The 26,455-nt window shown below is 48.0% G+C and overlaps 2 pseudogenes; both read left to right on the top strand.

Moving 5' to 3' along the window:
* The first annotated feature begins 816 nt into the window (after window positions 1-816).
* On the top strand, window positions 817-17,851 carry LOC136483656 (F-box/LRR-repeat protein At3g26922-like; annotated as a pseudogene).
* A 1,306-nt stretch (window positions 17,852-19,157) lies between these two features.
* LOC136479676 (F-box protein At5g03100-like) lies at window positions 19,158-24,637 on the top strand (annotated as a pseudogene).
* Window positions 24,638-26,455: the final 1,818 nt, after the last annotated feature.

Raw genomic sequence — 26,455 nt, 5'->3', positions numbered from 1 at the left:
GGGGATAGTGACCCACCTTCTATGACCGCAGCTATATCGTCACTGTTGTGTCATAGAAGGGGTATAATGATAAGAAAAAGATTGTAAATATCACAATCTGTTAGTCATAGAAGGCCTAACCTCTTTGTAGTGTGTGTTCATCTTGATGTTTGCATATGTTTGCAATGGCTACACACGTGGCGTATGTTGCAAATGTTTTAGCTGTTTCGGACATATGAAGTGTTTCATCAAGATGTTGTAAAACTAGATCAGGTGTTGCACATATTGCAATGTGCGTGAGAAGCGGGGGAGGCGCGAGCGATTCCCGCGCACGGTCCGGCCACGTGGGCGACGTCCGGACGACGCGGCAGGGCATGCTGGCTCGAGTGCGGGCGTGGTATGCAGGCGTGCGCAGGGCCAGAGTGCAGCGCTGGCGTGTTCGGACGTCCGGACGCCAGCTCTAGCATTGTTATCTGTTATTATGAATTTTTCTAATTGAGGTTTTTATCTCAACTATTGCACGGATACATATATGGATGTACATAGTGCTATGCTTCGCCTGTAGGCTGTTTTTTTAGCCAATGCAAAAAAAAAAAGGACTGATTCACCGGAGGAGCTAGGAATTTGCACATTGTGGGCCCCCAGCTAATTACCACGGTGGCCAAGGGTGCTTCACTCGTAGGGCTGTTTTGTTAGCCAAAAGCCAACAACAACAACACAAAAAAAAACTGATTCACCGGAGGAGCTCCGAATTTGCATGACATTGGTGGGACCCAGCTAATTAGCACGCTGACCAAGGGAGGCAGAAATAGTCGGACGCGACGAACCGGCCACGCTGCAAGCAAACCGTCGCGCTCCTCTTCCAAGGCGGTTCTCGCCTCGTCGTCTCCGGCACGGCACTCCGCAGTCCGCACTCGCCTGCTCTTCCCGGCAGCAGCGGCCAGCGGAGGCCGGCGAGTGTATCTACGGAAGAGCGAGGTACGCTGACGCGTGGGAGCCGCTCATATCCCCTCCATTTCCATGCTGTTCTCTGGCATCTCATTTGCCTCCCCTTCAGCAGCACCGGCGCCCACCGCCTGTTCGACGGAATGCCTCCGGGCCGCGAGGACAAGAGACTCAACCCGACGGCCGCGGTGAACGGCGGCGGGGACTTCCTCAGCAGTCTCCCGGAAGGAATCCTTCACCACGTGCTCTACTTTCTGCCGCCACATGAGGCGGTGCGCACGTCCGTGCTCTCCCGCTTCTGGCGCGACCTCTGGAGGTCGATGACCGCCCTGCGCATCTCCGACGACGGTAGGTGGTCCTCTGCGGCGGATTTCAACACCTTCGTCAACAATCTGCTCCTCTTCCGCGACCGCTCCCCTCTGCGGGAGTTCGAGTTCTATACCTATTTCCATCCCCAAATGCAATCTGATGAATACAAGGACAGTGATGAGGTTGTCCGATACGTCGACATGTGGATCCAGCACGCTTTCATGTGTGGCGTTCGAGTGCTCAAAGTCATTGGCATGTCCTTACCCAGACCCATGGTGCTAGTCAATGTGCCTCTCATCGCCAAGCACTTGGAGACCCTGCAGCTTTGGTCTGTATTGCTGGATGGCTGCTCTATGGATTTCTCAAGATGTGAGAGGTTGGAGGATCTTATGATGGATGACTGCAGAATTTCGGCCCACAGAATGGTCTCCCAAGTCACTAAGGCGCCTCCGTGTCTGTTACTGTCACTTTTCTCATGATACCCGTACTCGGATTTCTGTGCCGAGTCTTGTTTCGCTTCAACTGGATGGAAACAGAGGCTTGACACCTTTCCTTGAAAGAATGCCGCTGCTAGTCACAGCACTGGTCAGACTTGGTCCGACTACGGCTCTCAAGGATCTTGATGGCAGCCAAACGTGTGTGCTTCTTGAAAGTTTGTCCAATGCTGCAGATTTGGAGTTGGTAGCTGAATCTAGAGTGGTATATTTATTTCTACCCTATCTTCCAGTATCTGTTCTGGTCAATTGCAAACTCATGCAGCATTATTGGCATTGCATATTTAGAAAAATTGTCTTCTCTAAGTTATTATTTGTTTCAAATGGAACCATGAAGATTACTTAGTCTGCAGGGTGTAGTGTTACAGGTTTACAGCCCATCTTGTAAGGGGGGTCTCCTGGCCCCCGAAAACTCTTTCTTCTTAATCAATGTTATGCCGAGCAACCGGATCTTTCAAAAAAAAAAAAAGGTTTAGAGCCCATGTTCTTGGAACTGCTTTTCTTGGATTTGGAATCTGAAAATAGTTAGATGCTCATGCATGGTTATTTCTACAGGACTTCCAAGAACATGTATATTTCTGTGCCAGTAAAGAGAACCCTGTAAAATGAGAAGTGATCTTTAGCCCTGTCAAGTGTTCCTCTTCGCTTAATGTCTTTTATACAGAAAGATTTTATGCTTTCTTCTTCATTTGTTCTGTTTTTTTCTTAAGCTGTGATGTTTCAAGAAGCTGTTCCTGATGGGTATTTTGTGTCTCTGTGTTGTGACGCAACAACAACAACAACATAGCCTTTTAGTCACAAGCAAGTTGGGATAGCCTAGAGTTGAAACCCACCAAGAGCCCCAAGTCACGGTTCAGGCACTTCAATAGCTGCTTTCCAAACACTCGTATTCAAACATAGATCTTTAGGTATATTCCAAGCTTTCAAATATCTTTTTATTGCATTCCTCATGTCAATTTCGGTCTTTCTCTACCTCTCCTCATATTATTAGCTTGGCTTAGGACTACACGATGCATTGGTGCCTCTGGAGGTCTTCTTTGGACATGGCCAAACCACCTCAACCGATGTTGGACAAGCTTTTCTTCAATTGGTACTACCTCTAGGCGATCACGTATATCATCGTTCCGAACTCAGTCCATTCTTGTATGACCATAAATTCATCGCAACATATGCATTTCTTCAAACACTCAGTTGTTGAACATGTCGAATCTTTGTAGGCCAACATTCTTCTCCATACAACATAACTGTTCTAATCGTCATTCTATAGAATTTGTCTTTTAGCTTTTGTCGTACCCTCTTGTCACAGAGAATGCTAGAAGCTTGTCGCCACTTGATCCACCCTGCTTTGATTCTATGGCTAACGTCCGCATCAATATCTCCATCCCTCTGTAACATCGATCCCAGATACCGAAAGGTATCTTTCTTAGCCACTACTTGACCTTCCAAACTCACATCTCCCTCCTCCTATGCAGCTCTGTCAAAGTCGCATCCCATGTATTCGGTTTTAGTTCTGCTCAATCTAAAACCTTTAGACTCAAGGATCTGTCGCCATAACTCTAGTTTTCTATTTACTCCCGCCTGACTTTCGTCCACTAACACTACATCATCAGCGAACGACATACACCAAGGGATATCCCCTTTATGTTCCTGGTAACCTCATCCATTACTAAGGCAAAGAGATACGGGCTTAAGGCTGACCCTTGATAAAGTCCAATTTTAATCGGGAAGTAATCTGTGTTACCATCGTTTGTTCGAATATTAGTCCCAACATTGTTGTACATGTCCTTGACGAGGGTCACGTACTTTGATGGGACTTTATGTTTGTCCAAAGACCACCACATAACATTTCTTGGTATCTTGTTATAAGTCTTCTCCAAGTCAATAAAAACCATGTGGAGGTCTTTTTTTTGCTCCCTAAACCGTTCCATAACTTGTCTTATTAAGAAGATTGCTTCTGTGGTTGATCTTCTGGGCATGAAACCAAATTGATTTGTTGATATCTGCGTTGTTCCTCGCAGGCGCTGCTCGATGGCTCTCCCATAACTTCATAGTGTGGCTCATCAACTTAATTCCCCAATAATTAGTATAACTTTGGATATCTCACTTGTTCTTGTAGATTGGTACTAATATGCTTATTCTCCACTCCTCAGGCATCTTGTTCGATCGAAAGATATTGTTGAACATCTCGGTTAGCCATACTATAGCTATATCCCCGAGACATCTCCACACCTTGATTGGGATACCATCAGGGCCCATCGCTTTGACCTCTTTCATCCTTTTCAAGGCTTCTCTGACCTCCGATTCTTGAATCCTCCGCACAAAGCGCCTGTTAGTGTCATCAAACGAGTCGTCCAACTGAACGGTGGTGTTCTCATTCTCACCATTGAATAATTTATCAAAATATTTTTTCCATCTATGTCTGATCTCATCCTCCTTTACCAAGAGCTGCTCCCTCTCATCCTTTATGCACTTGACTTGGTTGAAGTCTCTTGTCTTCCTATCGCGAGCTCTAGCCATCCTATAAATGTCCTTCTCTCCTTTCTTCGTACTCAAACATTGGTAAAGGTCCTCAAAGGTCCGCCCCTTTGCCTCACTCATCACTCGTTTTGCAGTCTTCTTTGTCACCTTGTACTTCTCTATGTTGTCTGCACACCTGTCATGATACAAGTGCTTATAGCATTCCTTTTCCTTAATAGCCTTTTGCACATCTTCATTCCACCACCAAGTGTCTTTCGAGTCGCATCCGCTCCCTTTGGTCACTCCAAGCATCTCTGAAGCAACCTTCCGAATGCATGTTGCCATCTTCTCCCACATGTTGTTTGCATCGCCTTCATCTTTCCAAGGGCCCTCTTCAATGACCTTTTCCTTAAGACCTTTGATACATCCCCTTCTGATTTCCACCACTTCATTCTAGTTCGTTCTAGCAACCCTAGCTTGTTTGTTCACATGAGTTTGCACCAGAAAGTGGAAGTCAGCCACCACCAACTTGTATTGAGCGACCGCATATTCTCCAGGTATCACCTTACAGTCCACGCATATTCGTTTATCCCCCCTTATAAGGACAAAGTCGATTTGACTAGAGTACTGGCCGCTACTAAAGGTCACTAAATGGGACTGTCTCTTACGAAAGAAAGTGTTAGCTATCATCAGATCAAAAGCTATGGCGAAGTCTAAGACTTCCTCTCCCTCCTAGTTCCTACTACCATATTCAAAACCTCCATGAACCGCCTCGAAACCTGCACTTGATGTACCTACATGGCCATTAAGATCACCTCCTATAAAAAGCTTCTCGCTATTAGGGACAGCTTTAACCAAGCGATCTAACTCTTTCCAGAAAAGCCGCTTAGCACTCTCATCATGGTCTACTAGGGGGGCATACGCACTAATTACGTTTAAGACCATACCACTAATGACAAGTTTAACTAAGATGATCCTATCCCCTTGCCTTCTCACCTCCACCACACCATCCTTGAGGCTCTTATCAATCAAAACTCCTCCATTTTTATTCGAAGTTGTCCCTGTGTACCAGAGCTTGAAGCCGGTATTGTCCACCTCCTTCGTCTTCTGCCCCTTCCATTTAGTCTCTTGGACGCATAAGATATTTACACGCCTCCTAACTGTTGTGTCCAATCTCTTAACTTACCCGTAAGGGACCCTACATTTCAGCTACCTAAACGGATCCTAGTTGGCTCGACTAGCTTCCTTACCCTTCACACCCGCCGAGGTAGGTGTGAAGACCCTTGCTCATTTTGCATCACACCCAGGCGCCGATGTGGCGCGCCACTAAGGATGCGACGACCCGATCCTTGCTCACTTGACACCGTGTCCAGATCGTGACACGGCGCGTCACGGGGGTGACGACCCGGCCCTTGCTCATTTAACACCATACCCGGGTTCCGACATGGCGCGTCGCTAAGAGGGTTACGCCCCAACAGGATTCTTTTGTTGTGACGCGACTTTATAGTTTTTAAACTTTTGTAGACAAGTTGTTTGAAGAATCTGATGATGTTTAGAGATACTCAGTATTTGTATAGGAGGAGGTTTCTGGGTGTGATGAATCTTAGATTCCAGTTCATTATTGATTAATTCCGCTTTCAAAGTCTAATTAGATATTTTTGAACCTTTGCTCAGACTATTTTCAAGCAAGATCCGAAATGGTGCCCTAAATTTAACAAGTTAAAGACTTTGATACTCAGTGATTGGGTGTTGGGCCATGACATTCGTGCACTAAAAGTTATCCTCCAGCATGCTCCAATTCTCGAGAAGCTCATTCTTCAACTTTCTGATGTATGACCTCACTCTTTGTCTTTATGATGTACTGCGTATATGCAGTTTATGTTAGTTGACATCTTTCTGAACTTATCTTGCGTGATTAATTTAGGTAAGATACTTTTATATGATACAGGATCATAATTACGGAATTGAAATGGAAGAAAGTTGCAGTCTAGTGCAACAATTTCTGCTATCTGAGCACCTCAAAGTATTTGAAGTTAGATGTAGAATGGATGATGAAATGGTTCGCAAGTTTGAGAAAATGTTGAAGGCCTTTGGCATAACTTCTATTACATTCACTTTACAGGAGCCCGACAGTTGATTCACATGTAAGTTAATTAGATACTAATGTCCACCACACTTCTTATGTTACTATATGCGCTTATACATCAATTTGTGTGCTATAATGTGAGCCGTGAAGTTCTTGGAGAAACTAAGTATATGTTTAATGTTAGAGTTGGTTGAGCATGTGAACATTTAAATCCCCACGTCTGCTAAGGAAAAGACTTAAATGGTCTTATGCATTTACTTGCTAGGACCTATTATCATGAATGACATCTACAGAGGTGTTGGTTTTACATAACTAGATTCTACGCACTAGTTTTGAGCTAATTATGTTATTAGCATTATTTGAACAACACTAATTGTTTAGCATTGGTTTATGGAGGTGGCGAGATATACATACTTTAACGAGATATATAGAGTACTGGAGAAGGATGATGAAATGGTTTTCATTAACTTAGAGAAGGCTTATGACAAGATACCAAGAAATGTTATGTGGTGGTCTTTGGACAAACATAAAGTCCCATCAAAGTACGTGACCCTCATCAAGGACATGTACAACAATGTTGTGACTAGTGTTCGAATAAACGATGGTAACACAGATTACTTCCCGATTAAAATTGGACTTCATCAAGGGTCAGTCTTAAGCCCGTATCTCTTTGCCTTGGTAATGGATAAGGTTACCAGGAACATACAAGAGAATATCTCTTGGTATATGTTGTTCGCTGATGATGTAGTGTTAGTGGACGAAAGCCAGACGGGAGTAAATAGGAAACTAGAGTTATGGCGGCAGACCCTTGAGTCTAAAGGTTTTAGATTGAGCAGAACTAAAATTGAATACATGAGATGTGACTTTGGCGGAGTTGCATAGGAGGAGGAAGATGTGAGTTTGGAAGGTCAAGTAGTGCCTAAGAAGGATACCTTTCGGTATGTGGGATCGATGCTACAGAGGGATGGAGATATTGATGTGGACGTTAGCCATAGAATCAAAGCAGGGTGGATCAAGTGGCGACAAGCTTCTAGCATTCTCTTTGACAAGAGGGTACCACAAAAGCTAAAAGGTAAGTTTTATAAAACGGCGATTAGACTGGCTATATTGTATGGAGCAGAATGTTAGCCTACAAAGATTCGACATGTTCAACAACTGAGTGTTGCAGAAATACATATGTTGCGATGGATTTGTGGTCACACAAGAATGGACCGAGTTCGGAACGATGATATACGTGATCGCATAGGGGTAGCATCAATTGAAGAAAAGCTTGTCCAACATCGGTTGAGATGGTTTGGCCATGTCCAAAGAAGACCTCCAGAGGCACCAGTGCATTGTGGAGTCCTAAGCCAAGCTAATAATACGATGAGAGGTAAAGGAAGATCAAAATTGACATGGGAGAGACAGTAAAAAGAGATTTGAAGGCTTGGGATATACCTAGAGATCTATGTTTGAATAGGAGTACTTGAAAAACAGCTATTGAAGTGCCTGAACCGTGACTTGGGGCTCTTGGTGGGTTTCAACTCTAGCCTGTTAGTCGCTGAATTCTCACTCTTGGTAGTAGGAGAATTTTTACTCTCATCGAGAGAGGATGACACTAGGAGTTGGGGGAATTTTTTTGTCTATTTCTCACATAAGCTCACACAAATGCCATACCAACCTGAGGGGTTGGGGTTACATATTTATAGGCTGCTAACCAGTCAAGCATATGCCAAGATGCTAGTCTAAGATGCTAATATGCTGTCCTAGCTAAGATGCTGTCCTCTAGTCTAAGATGCTGTCCTCTAAGATGCTGTCCTAAAAACAGAAAAACAGCCACAAGGACCATGTGAGCAGCACAGCCCCACAAAGACCAACCACACATGAGACTTATCCATCATTCTCCCCCTAAGTCTTGTGCGTCGTCTTGTGGGAGAGTTGAACCATCCCCGTTCTGGAGCAGAGCTCAAGGAACTTAATCCTTCCAAGGGGCTTGGTGAGCAGGTCCGCAAGCTGGTCCTTGGTGTTGATGTAGCTCGCCTTGATGCTCCCTTCCTCCAAACAGCCTCGGATGAAGTGATACCTCACCCGGATGTGCTTGCTGCGTTCGTGGAACACGGGGTTCTTTGCCAGGGCCAGGGCGGACTTGCCGTCCACCCTGAGCTCCACCGCTCTAGTGTCTCTGCCGAGGAGATCACCAAGCAGTCGAGCGAGCCAGAGCGCCTGAGTCGAAGCGGTGGAGGTCGCTATGTACTCGGCCTCGCAGCTGGACAGGGCCACCACCTGCTGCTTGACCGACTGCCAGCTAACGAGGCACTTGCTGAGGAAGAAAGGATCCCGCTCGTGCTCTTGCTGGTGTCGATGTCGCCGGCGTGGTCGCTGTCGCTGTACCCGACGAAGTGTGCCGCCCCAAGGCACCTCGGGTAGTAGAGGCCGTGGTCGAGAGTCCCCGCAACGTAGCGGATGATCCTCTTCACAGCCTGCTGGTGCTCCGTCGTCGGTCGCTGCATGAACCGACTAACGTAGCCGACGGAGAATGCCAAGTCCGGCCGTGTGTGGGCGAGGTAGCGAAGGCTCCCCACAAGACGCCGGTACTGCGCAGCGTCCACCTCCTCCGTCATGATGTCGCGGCTCAGCTTCAGCCTCCTCCATCGGAGTGAGAGCTGGGTTGCAGTCGGTGAGCCCAGCTAGCTCAACGACGCGCTTGGCGTAGGCGGTCTGTCGAAGCGTGATCCCAGAGTCATCCTGGTGCACCTCGATTCCTAGGTAGAAGGAGAGAGGCCCCAGGTCACTCATCTGGAAGGTGGTCTTCATCTCTTCCTTGAATGCCGCCACCTCCGCATCCTTGGTGCCGGTGATCATCAAGTCGTCGACGTAGACACCCACCAGCAGGGCATTACCTCCATTGCCCCGTCGGTAGATGGCCGCCTCGTGCGGGCTTTGCTCGAAGCCCATCTCCTTTAGCGTGGAATCCAACTTGGCATTCCACGCCCTCGGTGCCTGCCGCAAGCCATAGAGGGCCTTGCGTAGGCGGAGTACCTTGCCCTCCTTGCCGGGGATCGCAAATCTCGGCGGCTGGTGCACGTAGACCTCCTCCTTCAAGTCGCCGTTAAGGAACGCCGACTTGACGTCCATGTGATGAACACGCCAGCCCTCTTGGGCAGCTAGCGCAAGGAGGAGTCGCACGGACTCCATCCGTGCCACGGGAGCAAAGGCGTCGTCGAAGTCGACCCCCTCCTGCTGCACGAAACCTCGTGCCACCAAGCGAGCCTTGTGCTTGACGATGGCACCGGCTTCATCCCTCTTCAGCTTGTACACCCACTTAAGGGTGATCGCGCGATGACCACGAGGAAGGTCAGCAAGCTCCCAGGTACGGTTCTTCTCAACCGCATCCATCTCCAAATGCATCGCGGCGCGCCATGCCGCGTGTCTCTCGGCCTCTGTGAACGACCGAGGCTCGCCGTCGTCACACGCAAGGTGCAACTGCGCCTCCAGGTCGTGAGGCACCGGTCCCGGCACCGGCTGGTCGCCGAGAAGGTTCTCCATCGTATGGTACCGCAACGGCTCGCCGTCGTGGTACGCGTCGACGCGCTCCTCGTCGTGAGAGCGGAGTAGCGAGCTCAACCGGGCCGTGCTCGACACGAGCTGGTGGTGGAGTAGACGTGCCCGGAGTGGTGCCTGTCGGTGCTGGAGTGCGTGGCGTTGCCGGCTGTGGTGGAGCCGGCGAAGAACTCATCGCAGCCGAGGTCCTGGCTGGAGAGCGTGGTGCTGTCGGAGTAGCAGGCGCCGGGGTCGGTGGAGGCTCGGGGACTGGGGTAGACGCGCTCGCCGAAGAAGAGCCGCCTACTCCCCCAGCTCCCTCGAAGTGGACGTACTCGACAGAGAAGTCGTCGTACGTCGGAGCCAAGCCGTCGTCCACCGCCTTGTCCCATGCCCATCCTCGCCCTTCGTCGAACACAACGTTGCGCGCTGTGCGCACACGCTGTGTCTTCGGGTCGAGGATGCGGTAGGCCTTCGAGCCCTCCGCGTAGCCGATGAACACTCCCGGAGTGCTCCTATCGTCGAGCTTGCTGATGTGGCCAAGCTCCTTGGCGAACGCGAGGCAGCCGAAGACCCGCAAGTGGGAGACCGCCGGCTTGCGCCCATGTCAAGCCTCGTAGGGCGTCCTGCCGTCGAGCGCCTTGGTAAGCGAGCGGTTGAGGATGTAGACGGCCGTCACCACCGCCTCTCCCCAGAAGACAGCCGGCATCCCCCTTTGCTTGAGGAGGGCCCGAGCTATCCCCACAACCGTCTGGTTGCACCGCTCGACGACGCCGTTCTGCTGCGGGCTGTACGGCGCGGAGTAGTGGCGCTAAATGCGCTCGTCAGCGCAGTACGACGCGAATTCAGCCGCCGTGAATTCGCCGCCGTTGTCGGTGCGCAGCACGCGCAGCTTGCGGCCGCACTCCGCCTCCGCAGCAGCCTGCGCGCGCCTGATGGCGTCCACAGCCTCTCCCTTGCTGCCGAGGACCATCACCCACATGTAGCGGGAGAGGTCGTCGACGAGCAGCAGGAAGTAGCGTCGTCCTCCCGGTGTGGCCGGTGTCACCGGACCACACAAGTCCCCGTGCACAAGCTCGAGCCTCTCCTTGGCTCGAAAGCTAGCCCGCTGTGGAAAGGGGAGTCGCCTCTGCTTCGTCAACACGCAGACGTCGCAGAGCTGCTCCACATGGTCGAGGCACGGCAGGCCTCGCACCATCTCCGTGACACTGAGCCGCTTCAGGGCCTCAAAGTGAAGGTGCCCGAAACGCTCGTGCCACTGCCACGCCTCGTCGTCCCGACGAGCAGCGAGACAGAGGGGTTGTGCCACCTGCACGTTAAGGACGTAGAGTCGATTTGCGCTTCTGGATACCTTGGCAAGAAGGCGACGACGACGATCCCAAATCCTCATGACTCCATCCTCAACCACCACGCGCGAACCGTTCTCATCCAGCTGTCCCAAGCTGATGATGGAGTTCTTCAACGCGGGGATGTAGTAGACTCCGGTGAGCAGCCTGTGCTCACCAGACACGGTGGTGAAGATGACGGAGTCGACGCCCTTGATCTCTACGCCGGAGGCATCCTGAAAGGTCCTTGTTGGTTTTGGTAATTGAGTGACAACCTAGGTGGACTAATTGTGTTTATGTGAGATACACAGGTGATTAGTCCACAGGTACATATGTGTGAGCAACATATGCCATGAAGGTGAAAATGGCTTGGAGATGTTGCAAAGCTCACACATGTGATGATGAAGGAGCTTAAATGCACATGAGACATGACATTGAGTCATGTGATCAAGGTGGAGAAGATCAAGACAAGACTTGGCTTGATGGACCGGTTGCAAGCGTGAAGGGCAAGTCGAAGGCTTTGGAGTGATGGACCGCGTGGCGGTGAAGCTTGAGCAAGACTTGGCGCCGATGGACGATGGCAACGGTGAAGAGCAAGTAAAGTCAATATCGATGAACCAATATGATCACGTGATGATATGAAGTGGATCATATCATTGTTGATCGTGTTGGTGCATGTGTTGCATCGACATTGGAGGAGATGGAATGGAATGCGCAAGGCAAAGGTATAACCTAGGGCATTTCATTTCACCGGTCATAGGTGTGTAGAGAAGTGTATGACCGGGTTTAGGATAGATGGCCGTACTATCAAGAGGGGCAAACTTGTTTGCATATCGGTCATCTAGTGCCACTCGAGTGATTTAACTTTGCATTGTCGCTAGGATCGAGTGGCGTGGCAAGTTGAGTGGCTAACATCCTTTGGGAAATGATTGTGAAAATGCTAACACACATACACATGATGGTGTACACTTGGTGGTGTTGGCACATTTACAAAGGAGGTGGTGTTTGCAGGGGATCGAGTGGCGGGATTCGGCGCTTTCGGGAAAATAGAATGCCTATTTTCTATTGCGCCGGATGCAAATTCTTGGTGGTTGGCTCTTTGGAGCAAGGATGAAGAAGTTAGAAGTGAGAACGAGTTGGTCGCGAAGATGCTGGCGTCGGTCAACTGACCGGACGCTGGATCTGAATGCACCGGACGCTGGCAGGCTGCGTCCGGTCGCGCTGACGTGGAGCATAGCAGTAGCTGGAGAGTGACCGGACGCTGGTGCTGCGTCCGATCGCGTTCGACCGGACGCGTCCGGTCATGCTCGGGAGCTTACTGGAAACGACCGGACGCTGAGGTCCAGCGTCCGGTCAGTTGAAGCTGCTGCGTCCGGTCAGGTCAAGTAACCGTTGGAATCGGGACACGTGGTCGTCTGCGGGCGACCGGACGCTGAGGTCCAGCGTCCGGTCAACACGACCGGAGCGTCCGGTCAGCCCGACCATTGCCCAGTGAAGGGGTAACGGCTAGTTTAGCCCTTGGGGCTATAAATAGAAGTGGCCTTCGGCCATGGCTGGGGCTGAGCACCTCAAGGGACTTAGTGTCCATGCTTGTGAGTGCTTGGGAGCCCTCCATCACACACATACTTGATAGCGATCATCCGATTGTGTGAGTGAGCGATTCTAGTGCGATTGCATCGTGAGGTTGCATTGAGTGGCACTAGGTGATCGAGTTGCTAGCCGGTGGTGCTTGTTACTCTTGGAGGTTGCCACCTCCTAGACGGCTTGGTGGTGGTCTCCGTCGAAGCGCGCAAGAAGCTTGTGCGGCGCTCCGGAGAAGTGCTTGTGAGGGGCATTGTGCTCGCCCCGCGGGAGCTGCGAAGAGCAACTCTAATAAAGCGTGTCATTGAGCTACCCTCACTCAAGGGGTAGGTTCTTGCGGCGCCCGACGTGCGGGCTTGGCGGGTGATGCCAATTAGCCGCCGAACCACCAAGTGAGCGGTCGACACAACGGGGACTAGCGTGTTGGCAAACACGTGAACCTCGGGAGAAAAATCATCGTGTCAACCTTGTTCTTCCCGTTGGTTTGCATCTCCGTTACACAAGCTTGCGTTTACTTTCATATACATTAAGCTTGTGTTGTTGCTTTTGTAATTAGTTAGCTTGTGTAGCTTGCTAATTACCTTCATGCTTGTGTAGCATAGAAGTAGCTCCTTTGCGTGGCTAATTTGGTTTGTGTAACCTTGTTAGTCACATTACTTAGTTTGTGTAGCTAAGTCTTTGCGCTCTCTAATTAGGCATTGGTTGCCTTGTTATTGAGCATTGCTAGTGAGCTTAGTTAGCTTTGTGCTTTTGCTTACTAGCATGTGTAGGAGCTCCCTTGTAGCTTAAAGTACTAGTGGCATAGGTTTGTGTGACCTTACTTCTAGAATTGGTTAGGAGAGCTCTAACTAGCCCGGCACCTTTGTTGCATAATTGTTATCTTTGCAAGGTGCTAGTGAACATATATAGTGGGGTATAGTCTTGGCTAGACCGATAGTTTTAATTCCGCATTTGTATCGGTTAGCCGACGCGATTAAGTTTTAGAAAAGACTATTCACCCCCCCTCTAGTCCGCCATCTCGACCCTTCACATCCCCAAACTTGACGGAGCCTCGGACGCTAGGGTCAAGCTCGGTGAAGAACTCCCGTCGACCGGTCATGTGATGGGTGGCGCCGGTGTCGAGGCACCACCCGTCAGTCTTGTCGTTGCCGGAGCTGTCGCCGAGGAGGGCGTGTGCTTTTGGCTCGTCAAGGTGGAGGAGAGCCGCTGCGGCCGGTGCCGCTGGAGGTAGCTCGATGCTGGCATGTGCCATGAACAGAGCCGTCTCCTCCTCCTCCGCCTGTGCGACGTGGGCCTGGCCGTGTCGTGGCTGTCGACAGTCCTTGGCCCAATGGTCAAGCTGGCCGCAGTTGCGGCAGGTGTCGTCTCGTGCCGGCTTGTGCCTGCCGGCGGCGCCGCCCTGGGCGCCTCCGCGGGCATCACCCTCGGCACGTCCTCGCGCCCCGGCCTGGGCGTCTCTGCGCGCCTTGCGCGGCTTGCCACGCTTGCGGCCGCCTGTCGCGGAAGATGGCTCCCCCTTCCTCCGATCACCTTGGCTGGCAAGCCACTGCTCCCGAGTGAGAAGGAGCTTCCCGCCAGTGGTGATGGGCCCCGAGAGGGACTATGGCTCATCGCTGTCGACGACCTTGAGGCGACCTATCGCCTCCTCGATCGACATCGTGGAGAGATCCAGCAGAGACTCGATCGAGCGAGCCATCTGCTTGTACTTCTCGGGGACGCAGCGGAAGAGCTTTTCGACAGCTCTCTCCTCGCCGTAGGTGTCGTCGCCGAACTGCACCATCTTCTGCAACAGAGTGTTGAGACGGAGAGCAAAGTCATCAACGTCCTCACCTGGCTTGAAGGCCAGGTTCTCCCACTCCTTGCGAAGTGCCTGCAGTGTGGACTTGCGGGCGCGGTCGCTGCCGATGCGTGCTGCAACGATGGCGTCCCAAGCCTCCTTGGCAGTCCGCTTGCTGGTAAGCGAGAACTGCATCTCGGGCGGGACTGCAGCGATGAGAGCATCCAGCGCCCATCGATCTAGGTCGTAGTCGACGTCGCCGTACCGAACTGCCTCCCACATGTGCCGCACCTGGAGATTTACCCTCATCACCGCAGCCCACTCGACGTAGTTGGTCTTGGTGAGGGCAGGCCACCCACCGCCGGGACCGACGTCCCTGACAACAGCCTGGAGCCCGTGGTAACCACGGTACCGATCCGGGGAGAGAGAGCCACGCTGCCTGTGAAGGCCGCGCTCTCCATCGACCCGTCCGCCACCGTTGCCGTGCGCGCCTCCTCCAGGAGCGCCGTCAGCGCGTCCGCGCCTGTCTGGGCTGCCGCCGCGCTCGTGGGCGTGCGCGGCTGCCCCAGGAGCGCCACCGCCATGTGCGCCTCCTCCAGGAGCGCCGCCAGCACGTTCGCGCCTGTTTGGGCTGCCGCCACGCTCGTGGGCGTGCGCGGCTGCCCACTGTGCCGCCCGCGCTCGCGCTGCCTCCCTCTCTAGCAGCTCGAGATCCGCGTCGACAGTGTCGTCAGCGGAAATGGAGCTGCCGATGCTGCCGCGCAGAGCCTCGACCTCCGCTGCCGCCGCACACGCTGCATTCACCGCCGCCGCAGCTTCCGCCTCCGCTCTGGCTGCTGCCAGCTCCGCCGCTGCCAGCCTCGACGCCCTTGCCGCCGCTGCAGCGGTCTCTGCCGCCGCTCGCTCGCGTTCCTCTGCCGCGGCAAGTTCGGCCTCCTGCCGACGCCGTGTGCTCGAGGCGACCGAGCGCTGAGACTGCCCTGCGGACATGACGCGCTACCGGGGGGCTGCTGCGTGGGGAGAGGGCTGCTTCAGACGAGCTGGGAGAGGAGTGAACAGGAGCGGCCGGAGGAGCTGCTGCTGCCAACAGCTGGGGCTGTTGTGGGGCTGGGAGAGAAGATGAGCAAGAGATGCTCAGGCTACAGGATAATACGGCTCTGATACCAGTTGTTAGTCGCTGAATTCTCACTCTTGGTAGTAGGAGAATTCTTACTCTCATCGAGAGAGGATGACACTAGGAGTTGGGGCAATTTTCTTGTCTATTTCTCACACAAGCTCACACAAATGCCATACCAACCTGAGGGGTTGGGGTTACATATTTATAGGCTGCTAGCCAGCCAAACATATGCCAAGATGCTAGTATAAGATGCTAGTCTAAGATGCTAATATGTTGTCCTAGCTAAGATGCTGTCCTCTAGTCTAAGATGCTGTCCTCTAAGATGCTGTCCTAAAAACAGAAAAACAGCCACAAGGACCTGTGAACAGCACAGCCCCACAAAGACCAACCACACATGAGACTTATCCATCATAGCCTAACCCAACTTGGTTGGGGCTGAAAGGCTATGTTGTTGTTGTTGTTGTATATAGAGTACTAGAAATATCTATGTTGAATGAGAAAATAATTCCAATTTTAACCAATGTCTAGGGACAAGGGGAAATAAATTTGATTCATCTCAAGCAGCCGATATATTCCTTTTACATTTTTTTTTAACTTTACAGAGCTTATATGTTATTGGTTCTTGAATTGGTAGCTTGCACCTTCTATGCCATGAACATGAGCATTTGTGGGTGTACAATGGCTTGCAGTTACTCTTTTTTTTCCTTCCTTTTTAATTTACATTTTCCAGAAATTACTATGGTCGTGTATCTCCATTCACAAATTGAACTTGAAATTTAGTGCTGGACTAGTTGTGGAATATGGATACATCAATAACAGAATCAAATTTTAACTTTCACATTGATTTTTTTTCTCTGTAAACTATTCTAGGGCGTGTAGGGTTCCTATGGCTTTGCAAAATGTGTCTACTATGTGATATAAAGTCTGGTGATAAATTTGTTTTTGTGTCTTTCTGTCCACTACATTAAACTTTTCCCTCCCTTTAGTATCACATCAGTAAATGGTTTTGCTTACTTCAGTGTCTAATTTAGCTTCGACTTTTTCCACACTTACTGGTTCTCTTTGTTCTACTTGTACTTTGCTGTTTCAAGTCATTACTTTCATGCAGACTTCTAGCGCCTCCTTTTTATTTGATAATTGTTTTGTACTGCTTTTAGTCCATAATCGCTTATGTAACTCTTTGATACGTGTTATGATTCGCTATTTTAGTGCTATGAGTCCTCAGTGCTTTGTTGCTATGATGCTGGTGATTTTTGCCATTCCCTAATTCTCACTGGGTGCTACTTTCGATGATCAGGATTCTTCAGTAGAGGAAGGAATTATCTGATAAGGTTTCAGTTAAAACAATAAGCTTGAAAATTATCTGATAAGTTGTCACTGTAGATATGAATTAGGTGGGAAATGACGAAATGGTATGTTAGTGGCACAAGGCTATTTGTGCAATATGAAAATTTTGGTTGAAATTCTTGTTGAGAGTAGTGCAGCCAGTTTCACTAAAATATGTCCAACTTGCATGCTAGCCTAGGTGAATTTTTGTAGGAGTGGCACATAAAAGTTCTATCTGTGTGCAAATTCTAGGTACAGAAAAATCTCACAACCCATACTGTACCATTACTTGGCCTGAAAATAATGGTTACTGACATTTTTCAGAATGCCTTTTGACATGCAAACTTAGAAATTGATCACTTTGTGGCTTGTTCCTCCACAGAAACCGTGGCTCCACCCGTATCCTTTCCCAGCAACTGAATATCCTGATATCATATATGATTCATAATCTATTATGATTTTTCGTGTTTGTGCAGACCTCAGTTTCAGGATGCGCATGGATGAATTTGCTGTTATTGGGTCTGTACATTCTTTCTTGAGCACCCAGAAAGTTGTCGCTTGGGTTTGGATGAAAGAGTTTGCTGATGAAGCTTACAAACTGGAGCTGTGAATTGGTTATATTTCCTACTTGGATGTGACCAGATTTAACAACACTGTTCAAAATATGCTTTTAGCTACTCTGCAGTTGTAGTTTCGCAAGATGAACCTCTCGTCTCCTGTGTTGAGAGCCAGAGAGCGTCATCCCCCCAACCTCAATTGTCTTTTCATAAACGTGCACACCTGATGGTCTTGCAAGACTTTTGTCCTTCGTTCTATCATGTAATGCTTAGGTATACCAGCTTGTTGTTATGGGCTGGCTAGGGTCACCACTCTGTGAAGCATCATTTCCGTTGGCGCCACATGTTTTGTATCCAAGTGGTGATACATGACTGATGATTTTGCAGCTCTTTTTTGTCTCCCTGAAAAACTTAGATGTTGGCGAGAGAATTTGTAGATTCGCGAGAATATAACGATAAAATTCTTGATCTTTATTTTTTTTGTCGTGGCTATAATTTGCAATTAGCTAGGTTAACGAGCATACTAGTATGTATTTTAAATTAGTTTCATCCCCATTTAAAACTACGACATATCAGCAAATTTCATTAGAATGAAACCTAGCCATCATGGTTACCAACACGAATGAAAATAGATGAAACAAGCGTCAGAACTCAGGCCCCATTTAGTAGAGCTCCTGTCGGCGCCAAGTTCTCTAGCGTATTCCCTGTTCATCCACTGTTTACATAAGTTCTTTTTTCTCTCTCCTCTCTCCTCTCATAGAGCCCGTGGGAGTAGAAGCCAAAAAAAAACTGGTTGCTCCCACCGGCTCTATGAGAGGAGAGATGAGAGAGAAACCGAGAAAAAGAGAGGAGAGATGAGAGAGAAAACGAGCTCCTGTGAACCGTGTATGAACAGTGAATGCACTAAAGAAGCTGGAGTCAGTGGGAGCTCTGCAATTGGGGCCTCAATGGTTTCATCCTCACACGTTCCCAGATCATGTGCGCCTTTTGTTGCTCCCCACCCAGAGCGCCCAGTGTGCCACTATTTTAGTGTAGTTTTCCTTTTCTCACGTGTAATGAAAACTAAGAATCACATATACTACTCTAGATTCACCAAACCACACCTCTTTAGGTTGTATGGCAGCTTTGAAAACTGCATAAATGCACTAGGAATGGTCTTAACCTTTTATGCTTAACTTTTGACATTGCTCATGAATACTTGTGTGTAGGGATGACAATCCTATTTGCATGGATTGTGCTCGAAGAGTGTGGATATGTATACAGATTTTTATCAATCGCACAAGTGCGAGTATGTCGCTTCAAGTGTAAAACTTCTCTAGGCCATGTCATACTCATATCCTTCTAAGGAATCTAAGTGCCAGGGAGAGTGTTGCCATATGTGAAACATCCAAAACCATTGGCTCTAATCTGGTCTATTTTGATGTTGTAGTTTTATTAAAAAACCATAGTTATTTGGCGTTTATAACCAGACAATTATAATCAGGGTGGCGTACCTTGCACGGGGAATTATAATTATTATTAATAATAATGATGTGAATGAAGACATAAAGATAAGAAAAAGAAAATGATTGGTGGGTTGGGCCAGTCTTGAAGTTTTTTTTTTTGTTACTGGCAAAGCCCAGTAACCATTTCTCGGAGAAGTTACAGAACCGGGGCTACAGAAACATCCATTCTCATTTCCCACCCCTCGCTCGCGACTCGACCTTCCGTCCTTCCCCCGTTCCGCCGTTCCCGTCGTCTTCTCGTTCCCAGCGTCGGCAGCGTTGGCGGTTGGCGGCCGGCGGCCGGCGAGAGGGTCTTCAATCGAGCGAGGTGAGATGATGCGTCTACTAAAACTTCCTTGCATCATCCTTCATCCATTTCCATGGCAATGGCATTCTTTGGCGTTTTATCCTCTTCCGCTTCTGCAGAATCGCCGCCCGCCTCCTGTTCGATGAAATGCCTCCGAGAAGCAACAACAAGAAACTCAAGCTGATCGCTGCGGAGAGCGGCGAGGACCGCATCAGCGCCCTCTCGGACACGGCGATTCACCGCGTGCTCTCCTTCCTGCCGGTGTATGAGGCCGTGCAGACGTGCTTGCTCGCCCGCCGGTGGCGCCAGATCTGGAAGTCCATGCCCGTCCTGTGCGTCGAGGTTGCCAGGAGGAGCCCGGCAGAGTTCAACAAGTTCGTCAACCACTTGCTGTTCTTCCGCGACCAAACGCCCCTGGACGAGTTCGAGGTCAGGACTAGAATGGCGTATAATGCCTCTGCGGACAGTGTGGAGCCTGTTCGGTACCACCAGATGTGGATCCGATACGCCCTGATGCGAAAAGTTCTGGTGCTCAGGGTCCGTTTCGGTTATTTGTACAAACGCCCGCGGTTCTTCAACGGGCCTCTCATCTCCCAGGACTTGGTGACTCTAGAGCTTCATGGTGTTGTTCTGGATCGCTGCTCTATGGATTTTTCTAGCTGCCCTTTGTTAGAGGATCTTGAGATTAGTGACTGCCGAATTTCTGCCCACAAGATGTCATCCCAATCCATAAGGCGTTTGTGGATCCATAGTTGTGAATTTCCTAATGCTGCTAGGCTACAGGTGCTTGCCCCAAATCTTTTTGCACTTCGACTGGAGCGAAATGATGGCCTGACTCCTTTCCTCGGAAGCATGCCATTGCTTGTAAAAGCATATGTCGCACTTGAACGTGGGTCGTTGTCCATTTGGCATTGTTGCAGGCGCACCGACCTAGGGTTTTATTGTAATCGTGATCTATGCATTGATTGTTATGGCAGTGAAAAGTGTGTAGTATTTGGAGGTCTATCCAATGCTACAAAAATAAAGTTGAAAATAATTGGGCGTTGGTCTTCAGAGGTATGTTTGCACTTCTTCCTTGTCTCCATGCTTAGTTTTACCATTCATGCTTTTATGCAGAATGTTTACATACCATTACATGTTCATAAGCATTAGACTGTACCATGGTTTGAAGGGCGGGCCTGGTGCAAGCGGTAGAGTCTTACCGCCTGTGACTGGAAGGTCCCGGGTTCGAGTCGCAATCTCCTCGCATTGCACAGGCAAGGGTAAGGCTTGCCACTGACACCCTTCCCCAGACCCCGCACAGAACGGGAGCTCTCTGCACTGGGTACGCCCTTTTTTTACTGTATGCTAAATTATCATGTTAAGTATGGACATCTAAAGCTGTTTGGGAATGTGAAGATATCTACCATTGCAATGTTTCAGTGTCAGCAAAGTGAATCTTATAAATCAAGAGCTTCACTACATAATTGCCCTTTATGTGTTGACTTTGATTTAAAGTCTAACTGGATGCTTTTTTCTTTACCCCCAGAATATCTTCAAGCGAGATTTGAAACGGTGCCCCCCCATTTAGCAAGTTAAAGACTTTGGTACTTGATGATTGGGTTGTTGACGTTGCTAACTGCGATATTCGTGGGCTAATCTGCTTTCTTCAACTCACCCCAATTCTAGAGAAGCTGATTCTTGACATTCATGAGGTATTAAACTCACTCTCTAGCTTTATGAAATATATCCATTTTATGATGCTTCACATTTTGCCAAATTTACCGTGCCAGACAGATTGAGCAAAGTTACTTGTATCTTTTGCAGGAGATTACATTTGAAAAGAAAATCGATAAAAGTTGTAGTCTGGTGGAACAATTTATTCCTTCTGAGCACCTTAAAATAGTTCAAGTCACTTGCAGCAAGGATGCTAAAAATGTTCACAAACTTGTGGAGACTTTAATTGCCTGCGGCATACCTACTGATATAATCAATATCAGGAGACGTATAGTTGTTGAAATGTAAGTTACATTTTATCATTGGGCAAGCAAAGAAGGTCCCACACTTTCACTAATTTCAAGTTTAATTGTGTGAATTGTCATTGTTACTTGAAAAGTAATACTACAACAGTACATCTTACTTTAGAGAAATGCGGAAGTTACATTGAGTGCATCTTGTAACAGCCCATAGTCCTTCACTTTTTACATATTGTCCTATCTAGTTGTAAAATAGTCCTGTGGTATATCTGCATTTTTGTTTTAGTTATATATTGTTGCTGTCTTGTTTGCTGAATTACTTGCACATCTGTACAGATAGCTGGTCTCCTTATCCCATTGGTCAATTTAGCTTGCACTTGTTCGCCACTTGCTGTTTGTGTATGTTATTGATTTGGTAGTGCTTTGAGTCATTACTACATTGTTCTAGACTTCAGTACTGCTTTTGGGTTTTATTTGGTGTCTTGGGTTTTACATGTTTTCCACCTGCACTGAAGAACAAGATCAATGAAGGATTCCATGGGTGGTCTTTCTCGTTGGCAATGTTGTGCGAATTAGGAATAGGAAAGTGTAGGGGACCGTGACGCCTAAGGGGGGGGGGGGGGGGGAGTGAATTAGGCAATTTAAAAATTCTACTTCTAAACTATGGCATCTTTTTCTACCTTTAGCAAAACCTATGCATAAGATAAATTATCTAATGTGCAACTGCGGTTTTGCTAATGTGTTGCTATCTCTACCGCAAAAGGAGTAAAACAAATAATGCAAATGCGTAAGCTAAAGAGTAAGGTAGAGATATGCAAACTCCCGTCAACAACTCCGGTATTTTTACCGAGGTATCGAGAAGCGCGCAAGCTTTCCCCTAGTCCTCGTTGGAGCCCCTCGCAAAGAATCCCTTGCAAGGGCCAATCTCTCGGTCGGGTAACTCCGTGAATAGCTCCGGGCCTTCTCCACGCGCAAGCGGGTCTCCGGTTAAGCCACTCGTGGTAAAGCCTCTCCCGGACCGCTCCCCGCCATCTTCACTATCAAGCTTCCGGCCGAAACGCCGCGAGCCTTGTTTCCTCCGGTACACGGTGGCGGCCACACCACAAACGCGGTTGGTGTCATCTCGCAAGACTACAAGCCCCTTCGATGTACAACAATGGTGCGCGCAAGCATCGAGTGGTGAGAGGTATGCAAACCTCACTAAACACTAGGCCTAAACCTGGAGCAAGCGCATAAGCGGTGGTCTAATCAACCTACGCACTTCACAAAGCACCTACGCTAATCACCTAATGAATCACTAAGCACTATATAAGTGGAGATCACTAAAATGGTGTATCAACACCCTAGATATGTTTCCTCAGCTCCACCCTTGTGACATGGCCAGTTGGGGGGTCTATTTATAAGCCCCATGGAGAAAGTAGCCGTTGGGGACGAAATCCCACTTTTCTGCTACTGACCGGACGTTGCTTTCGTCCTGACCGGACGCGTCCGGTCGTCCCGACCGTTAGAGCGCGATCAACTGATCGAACGCTGATGGCGTCCGGTCACATGCCACCAGACGCGTCCGGTCGCAATTTCGCCACTCTGGAACCTCTCTTGACTCGATCGGCCGCTGCAGTTCCTGCGTCCGGTCGATTTGCCACCAGCGTCCGATCAATGCTGATCTGTTGCCGGGATGATGAACAGTACCATCGGTGCGTCCGGTCGCTATAAGGACTGCGTCCGGTCACCTCTGTGAAGCTCGTTTCTTCGCGATCTTGCGTCCGGCTTGGTTCCTATCTTTGTGCTTGGACTTTGCTTGATATCTTTTGGGTCTTCTCTTGTGCTTCTAGGGTCTTGCTTATGGTGCTGATCGTGGGATCACCGTGTTGCCTTCGTCCAAGTCACGTCTTGCACCCTATTGAACTACAAAACAATCACTTGCAAATTCATTAGTCCAAATTGGTTGTGTTGGTCATCAAACACCAAAATCCAAGGTAAATGGGCCTAGGGTCCATGTTCCTTACAGAAAGATAGTTGTTTAGCAATAACCCTCACTTCGGTCAATCAGTTACTGGTTCTCAGCTGCTACCATGCTACCTTTTTACAATCAATGAAATGGCACTCACGAATAGATAGGAGTCCGTCCTTCGAAAAGGAGATGCTCGAGCGTAAGTTATCGTTTCGTAACATGCCTACGTTAGTCTCCAAAACAAAAGCAGAGGAGGTATGGTTACCTGAAGAAACCCTGAACTCGGAAAGATACGCTAACTGAGTTATTAGAAACAAGCAAGGACACATTGGGTTCTCCGAACCCTTCAATCACTCATCCCTCCAGAGGTGGACAGATGATTATTATCATTTAATGGTTCTCGATGATGCTTATTTTGATCTAGTATTGTAGTGCTCCTTTCTGTATTATTGCTTTGCTCACTGCGATATTGTTGTGTTTGCTCAACTGAGGCATGTGATAAGCCTCCACTTAGAGCAATAAGCTTAAGATGCTCTTTTCGTTGCTGTGAATTAAAGGGAAAATGGCCAAATTGTATTCCCACGAGGCTAATTCAAATATCAAAACTTTGTTGAAGTTGCTATTAATTTCACCTATTTAATTCCATGTTGCAAGTTGGGCTAGGTGAACTTCTTATGCAGTAGTAAAACACCTTGTTCCAATCAGGTCTCGACTTCCAGTTTTGTGAAAAGGAAAAAAATATATACTAGCTTGATTCTTGGCTCGAAAGCACTGATACTGGTATTTTACTGGATGGTTTAATCTGTTTAATTTGACATCAAAAATTTGAATTGACCATTTCTTGGCTAGTTAACTCCGAGAAACCATGTATTAAGTGTGATTCCTTCCCAAAACAACTAAAACGCTATATAATCCTGTGTATCAAATATGGCCTTTCGAAATTCACTATGATCTTTTTGTGTTTTACAGGCTTTAGTGGTAAGAAGTGAAAAGATGATCATGCTATTCGTCGATCAACAAGTTCTTGACCACCTACGGATTTTGTTTTCTGGAAACGAGACGTGTCTGACAAAGCTAATGAAGTTGACCTTAAAAGAATGTTAGTCATACTGCATAGCTGGATGTAGTAAGACCCGGTTTATTAGTCTGCTGACTTGTACTCCTCTTGCTACTCTGTACTCTCTAGTAGTACACAGTAGTTGTGGTTTTGCAAGATGGAGTTCTGTATCAGTCTCCTGGCCCCTGGCCCCTTACTTTTTCAAGTAACGACCGCACACCACCTGTGTTGTTGCAAGTATTCCTTTTAATGCTCTTCTCTTCGTTATACTTGTAAGAGCACTTTGGTGCCGAGGTAATGAAAATGTGTGTGGCGAGTGGTCCACGAGTCATGACTTTGTATAAGTTTTTGTCGTGTTCTGTATGAATGTTTGAACGCTGTCAAGGGAGAGGCGTTTTCTATATGAATTGGTTGGGCATTATTTGCATTGCAAATTTCACGTATTTGCCGGGGGGAAAACAACTTGATGTGATTTCTTTACGCTTTAACATGACGTTTGGAATGGAAACAGTATCGTTGTACGGATTTGTACAACCGCTTAGCATATACGTGTGGCTCAATAATAAGTGAACCATCAACCAAGTAGTCCCATTTCACCGGCCGTTTGGATCCTCCAGCTAAAATTTATCTGGCTAAATTTAGTTGTGGTGGATCTAAATAACGTACAACTAAACTTTAGCTTGAGGCTAAAATGTACAGAATCCCTTCATCTGTTTCAACCTGAGCTAAAAGGCCTCAATGACCAAACTCTCCCGGCTAAAGTTTAGCTAGAGGATCCAAACACTTCAAGCTAAAGTTTAGCTAGCTAAATAATAAAATTAATGAGGGGTAACATGGTCAAGGTTTTCAATTAGTTAGAGAATACAAACACCGTCAGCTAAAGTTTAGCTAGTTAATCTTTAGCTGGCTAAATTTTAGCTCTAGCAATTAGCTAGCTAAATTTTAATTAGGATGGATCCAAATAGGGCATAAATTTTTCTGTTGCTAATATGAATGGCAACTCATTTAATTTCAGAAAACATGAGCATTGTCTTATTGCTTTGCAATAGGAATGCTTTCTCAGTACACATAGACGTAAAGGATGGAAACGGGAGGGGATACACAGGATGGAGGCACAATTTGCTGTATTTTTCTAAAAAAAAGGAAACGAAATAGATTCAGGAAAATTTGGAGTTTGTTTCCTTGTCGAGACTCTAGAGGCACCATTGCACCAGACCTCCATCTGGTGCATGGATTCTATCAGCCACTTGAAGTGATGCTGTGGAGTGGTGGGGTAGCCTCATGCGAGGTCACATGTCTCAAATTCGATTCCTGCTGCCGGGATTGCCTAGTGGGCTTCTCTTGGTGCTTAAAAATGCTATTTTTTCTTGATTTTCAAATTCTGTAAATGTCTAGATGCGGCTGAGTTTCGATCTGCCTCTAGAAATTGATTTCCTTTTTAGAAAACGGAATATAGTTCCTGGGCAGCTGGATTTCAACTTGCCACTAGAGTCGATTTCTAAGGGTGTCTGAATAGCCGCTTCTAGACATAGTTGATTTTTAGAGACACACAAGTAGAAAAATATATAAGACCGCCTCTAAAATATTCTAGTCTACTTCCAAATCACACCTGAGTAGTGTAGCCCGTTGCACCAAGAGAGCATGGCGCCTCTAACTACAAACTGGGGAAATCAGGAGCAAAAAATTAGGGAATAAAACAATGAAAAAAAGACCCCCAAGGCTCCAACGAGGCACACCTCTTCTTCTTGATGGCTAATTGTTCCAAGACAATAGCTCATGTAGGAGAGCAAGAGAATTTGTAGCAGAGGCAAATAGAAATGGGCGTGTGGTGGAGCTGAGGAGGTAAGGTTCATTCTACTTTTTTTTGCAAGAGAAAGAGTGCATTCATTAATCAATAGTAACATTACAATCCAGTTTTAGGAGCTCACTAATACAAATAGAAAATCTGCCTCTCCAAACTACATACTGCATTGTACGTATTGCTAATCGAGCTAATTCGTAAGCTACCTTATTGCACTCTCTCCCAATTTTGCTAAACTGCACCTCCAGGAGCATCCTTATAGCATACTTCCTTCACAATGTTTGAATATCTTGACCTGTCCTCCATAGGCATTTTTAGAGCCTCCACTAGGTATTGGCATTCTGTCTGAATTATATTTTTTATCCATTCCTCCACTGGCTTGATACCTTCAAAACAAGCTTCAGCTTCCGCCTCTTTAACCGTAGCAC

The sequence above is a fragment of the Miscanthus floridulus genome, chromosome 9, assembly GCF_019320115.1.
Source record: "Miscanthus floridulus cultivar M001 chromosome 9, ASM1932011v1, whole genome shotgun sequence".
Lineage (NCBI taxonomy): Eukaryota > Viridiplantae > Streptophyta > Magnoliopsida > Poales > Poaceae > Miscanthus > Miscanthus floridulus.
Note: the sequence above shows the minus strand (reverse complement) of the source record. Positions and strands in the feature narration are given on the sequence as shown.